The sequence below is a fragment of the Wyeomyia smithii genome, chromosome 1 (genome assembly GCF_029784165.1).
Source record: "Wyeomyia smithii strain HCP4-BCI-WySm-NY-G18 chromosome 1, ASM2978416v1, whole genome shotgun sequence".
In the NCBI taxonomy this organism is placed as follows: domain Eukaryota; kingdom Metazoa; phylum Arthropoda; class Insecta; order Diptera; family Culicidae; genus Wyeomyia; species Wyeomyia smithii.
Genome location: NC_073694.1, coordinates 9651969 through 9657796, shown reverse-complemented (window position 1 = coordinate 9657796; position 5828 = coordinate 9651969).

Genomic DNA, 5828 nt, shown 5'->3' with positions numbered 1-5828 from the left:
TGTGTTTCCTCTGATTCATTTATTGGCCACAACGAATTCGACGTTGAAGGTTGAGAAGTATTTTGCAAAGTGTCATTAAAAATTCCAAGCAGAGTTTAAAGAAGAACCTGAAAATATATCCATGACATGAGTGAAAGTAAATATACATGATAGTAAGTTCATACCGTTACCGCGATCAACTGATTTTCTCAAACACTTACTGTAGTCTACAGCATTGGCGTTGAATGGAAATATTCCACAGCGACGGAATGAACTGATTATTGTTGTTTGTTTTAAAGACTCACTCATGGCTTGCTCTAGTACTGGTCCAAATTTTTTTAACGTTATTTCATGGCCTTGCTGTCGGACATTTTCCACACATCTGTTCCAGCTTTTCTTCAATGGTCCAAAAATGCTTACATCAGCAGGCTGTATGATTCTAGTTGCGTTAGGGTGTAAAGCTACCAGCACGATCCCGAGTTCTAGGCACGCTTCTGCGGCTTCAAATGCCGTATGACTCTTATGGCCATCGATGAAAAAAATAACAGGGAATTTCACTTTCCTTTCTACTAACGATGGGTAAATCAATTTTCTAATGCAAAGAACGAAATTTTTGGTAGTCATCCATCCATTGTCACTAGTGTCGAGTCCCCAAGTACCAGGAAAGCTACGTATAATATCCTTAGGCAGCCGCCGGTATGCTAAGATAACATCTGGTGGAAAGGCATATCCATCGGCGGAAAAGCAGTACAAAACAGTAATGTTTTTTTTTTAGTTGTTACAATCTCTATAATGGGTATGTTCTTGTCTCCTTTTTTGGCAATAACTCGTGATGGACATGTATTCAATAGGAATCCTGTTTCATCGCCATTAATGACTCGTGAGGCATCATTCAGTGCATCTATCAAATTGTGTTCCGTGAAATAATCAAGTACGGTTTGAAACCAATTTTTAATATCTTTTTCAGTCGCACATGCACTGGCCTTCGTTACTGCTTCTGGTTTCCTAATTGTGAGCGCTGGGTGCCTTTGAAAAAAACCTTTAACCCAGCTTTTCCCTGAAAAAGTGAATGCAAGATAGAAATATTTATTCTTCCTGTCTCTTTTTTTTATATCACACGATACGAGACTACAAATAAAAGTTTCCCTATCGCAATATGTTATCTTCTCAAGTGAACAAATTTGTTTCTCATTACCTGGAACATTTTTTCGAAATGGATTTGGTCTGGGTTTTGGATCTAAGTAGCTGGATATTTTATGTTTCAAATTATCAACGGTAACGGGAAACCCTTTTCGTTGCATCTCCAGCAACCAGTTGGCAATTTTATTTTCTTCCTCTACAGTAAACACTGTTCTGGGACCTCTTGAACCCTTATGTTTATAATTGTCGCTGAGACGATATTGTATTGTAGTTCGTGGGATGCCGAAAGACTTCCGAACTTTATACACAGTTAAAGTCTTACAGCGAACCTTTTCCACGACGCTATTCAAATACATTTGACTGTATCGTTGATGAGTCTGTTTTCCTGAAAACCAACTCAGTATAAATATTTCTGTATTTAGCACTATAATATAAAAAAAATCTATGTAATCAATGTATGAAAGCTAAACCGTCGTCTGCACGACTGAGTTTTGTTTTTTCTTCATTCAAATCGAACTAGGTAACTTACATACAGACTACAGAGATTTTTCAGTATATAAACTCACCTGTATTGTTATTATAACATTGCGACAGCAGCGGTTCACATTCCGTCAACACAGATGACTGCAAATCACGCTGCAAATATGCAAAACGGGTGCTGGTTCCAAATGTGAAGCATTCACAACAGAATTTTTTTTCAGCGACAAATCCATTGGCAGAGCCGGCTCGATTGCCAATTTCTTTGGCGGTGCCTGCGCGATTTTGCAGCGGCTCGTCGTGAGATTCATAGCCGTGTCCATTTATACAACCTAATTAACTATTAGAAATATGTTTTCGATACCATAAAGACACTTCGGTACCTGTACAAGAAAACAAAACAACAGCTTTACGTATCTGTGTTCTTGTTCTGCAACACCTGTCAAAAATAATTGCCTGAATTTGCAAAAGGGTGTAAGCCAATTACCGTGTATGTGTTTTAGCCTGGGTGCCAGTTGGTAGACGAAATCTGTTCAGTATTAGGGATTTTACTCAAAATGATGAAATTGAAACTAGCAGCTCTGGATGTATAAATGTAGTAGTGTGAATTGTGTTCGAAAATAAGACTGTGCCGAAATTACAATCGCGAATATTTTCAGAGAACCAGGCAAATTTATCGTGTTTTTTTCGAAAATAAGCAGAAATGTGAGCAGAATGTATAATTTTTTGGTAGAATAAGTGTTATAAAAAGATATACAATGAAAATTTTTGTTCATTCAGTAAATAAATTCGAAAAATTTTGCATCGGAAAATTGGTGAACGAAATGTCTTTTAGTGTAAGCGGTGGATGGTATTTATTCGGCCGAATTAGGCGAGGCTTGAAGTCAGGCAGAAAAAAGAAGGTTAGTGAAACAATTGCATGAAAAAGGTTCAACTTACGCTTTTTTTTTCACCAAAAAACAATAAATTAGCTAGCCGTTGTTCAAAAATATGATTATCTATGGTACATTTTGTGTAATGCTTCTCGTGAACGTAGATGCTAGGCAAATACTGAGACATAGGCCCAATTTACCAGCATGCCGAAATTACCCTCCAGTATCCTAGTACGAAACCACATTTAAATTATCATATCAAATTATTATGAAGTTTGTTATTTGTAAGTTTGAGAGATGACTCGCTCGTATGACACTAGTTATGTTCAAATAAGTCATGTAATCTTTGTGATGATAGACTTTCGTTATTTTATTAACAATTTCATACATAACGAGTGCTTAAGTTCGATAACAATCAAACGGAATGGGGACGTATAGGGCAGCCAAACTTTGAAACCACGTGTTCAATCATAATTCATCAGTTAACCCTTAACTAGCCCGCTCATCTGATAATAATATTAATCAATTCGGTTGTGTAGTTTCTGAGATGATAAAGTTTCGTGATTTTCACATTTCGGTATATTACAGACGAAGTTACTGTTCGATTAGAGTAAAATTCAATAGGGTGTTATGAGGCAGCTGGACCTTTCATTTGACACCATTTTTTTGGAAATCGGGTCAGCCATCTCTGAGAAAAATGAGTGAGTCCAAGTAATCTTCGGAATATGTTCCTTTTCATAGCTGGATTTCACATTTTTAAACATAACAGGCAAAGTAATAGTCCGATGGCAAAACAAATCAATAGGGTCTTATGGGGCAACTAGACCTTCCATTTGGCACTGATTTTATGGAAATTGGTCCAGCCATCTTTGAGAAACATGAGTGAGATTAAATAGTCTTCAGAACACGTTTCTTTTCATAACTTTTGAACCACATGTCCAATCTTTATAAAATTCGAAAGTTAAGGGTTTTTCAGGTAGCCCGTTCATTTGAAACTAATTTTGTTCAAATCGGTGGTGTGGTTTTAGAGATAATGATGTTTCATGATTTTTACTATTTGATACATAACCTCTAAACTATTAATCCGATTACAATGAAATTGAATAGGGTCTTATGGGACGGACCTTTCATTTGCAATTAATTTCATGAAAATCGGTTCAGCCATCTCTGAGAAAAGTGAGTGAGAATAAAAATCTGCACATACACACACACACACACACACACACACATACAGAAAATTCTCAGCTCGTCGAGCTGAGTCGAGTGATATATGCCATTCGGCCCTTTGGAGCACTTTTATATCTTCGGTTTTGCAAGTGATTGCTATACCTTTCTAGGAGAAAGGCAAAACGTGAAACTCAAACAAATTCATCAAAAATTCGTAAATTTTCAAGAATATTAAGAGACAGAAATTTTGTTTCTTCTACGAAGTTGCATAGAATACGAAGTTACATAAAATTTTCTAATCTAAAACTTTGTCGAAAACTGCAGAGCTCTAGCGTGTAAGAATAAAAAGTTGGTGTCGAAGCGCCATCTCTGCGGCCAAATCGCGAACTAAACTGAGCGTCAAGTTAAAGTTCTTATTACACTATAGGATAGAGTATCAAAGCGCTGGACCGTGTATTTCATGCAATAAATACATAGCAATTTTATTTTTATATGAAACCTATGGTTATATTCAAACTGAAATAACACAAAAACACCAAAAAAACACTTCTTTCAAATTTTCAGAAAATAAAGATTTTTTGATGGACAATTATTAGAAAAAATCATGGTTTGCTAATACTTGCTATCCGCTGAGATATCTACTTCACAAAATTATGTATATTCTTTCAAATTTTGTGTATTATTTTCACTTAAGTACTTCAGAAACTTCTATACTCGGATGAAAACGACGTAATTATTCAGTTTCTATCGAGATAAAATTTGTAAGAAATTAATTCGGGTGAACTCATAAAATTATCACATAAAAACGTGAAGTTCAGACAAATTTTACAAAAACTCGTAGATCTCTGAAACTTGAAGAGTTAGAAATTTTGTATATTCTATAACTTTGTCCAGTACTGCAAAACTCTAGCGTGTAAGGGAAAAAAGTTGGCATCGCAACGCCACCTTTGCGGCTAAATTCCGAATCAATTCAAACATCCAAAATGACGCCTTAACTATACCAAGAAACTTTGCAGAAGATCGGAACCCGATTGGTCAAACCCTAAGAGCGCTATTAATTTCGTTCCTCTAGATTCCATTTCTGGTCCAGTGTGCAGTGCAATTATGTGGACTGGATCTGAAAGGGTTGCCCCTGTATATGTTTCATTGATTTTTTTCAGTGTATTTCAGATTTTATTTGTAAGAATTTTATATCTTTTTCGATATTGTTTATCATACATTTCATTTCTGATAACATTGACATTTTCTTTTTTTTTTTTATTTTAATATTGTTCAGTTGTTCTGATATTTTTCACCAATTTTTACGTTTTTATCATCAACTTTTGCTGTAATTTTTTATACTGTAAACATTTTTGACAACACTCTGTTTTATTGATTTCATCTTGTTTGAACCTTTCTAAGGTCTTTTATAATCAGCATTTTTGACTTTTTTGATATTGAACCTTTCCCAACATTCAATCACTAGTTAGAAATAACTAACGAGTGTCAATCTAAATTCAGGCTCAGCCATTCCTGTATACGACGGAAAAGTTTGCTATATTTTGAAATTTAAGTTGCTCTCAATCATAAATAATACTCTATAAAAAAATATCGATCGAAAATATTTACTGAATCAACAGCATTGCTATACAAAATCAAGAAATCGATTCCATGTCAAAACGAAACACAAATTGGTAACCCTTCGCCTACTACAAAAATCACAAAACCCATCCTGACAGGCCTCACACACATACCAAAAAAAGAGAGCAAAATACTCAATCAAGAACAAACGACGGAAACTGGCCTGAACGGCACATGTGCGTGCTACCACCGCCCCGAGCTGCACGCACCCACACACAAACACGACCAAACCAGCTCTTTTCAATAATAAACAAAACACAGAGCCAAAATAAAAAACAAACCAAGGGGCGTGGCCTCTCCGCACATCAAGCTGCTGCCGCCGCCGCTGCTGGGTGTTGTGTAAACATCCAAAGGGGATTGCAATGGGCAGAGGAAAAACATGGTGCTTTCCCAGACTGCAGCAGTGAACCGGGCTCAGAACCGGTTACCAACGGCAACCGGCTGTCTGCTGTCGGCACCAATACAACAAAAAAGCAGACTGCGCTGCTGCTACTGCAAGGGATCGGACCAGGCACGGGAAGAGGCTGCTGATGGTGCTGCTGCTTGTAGTAACATTTTTCACCCGTCCGAAGT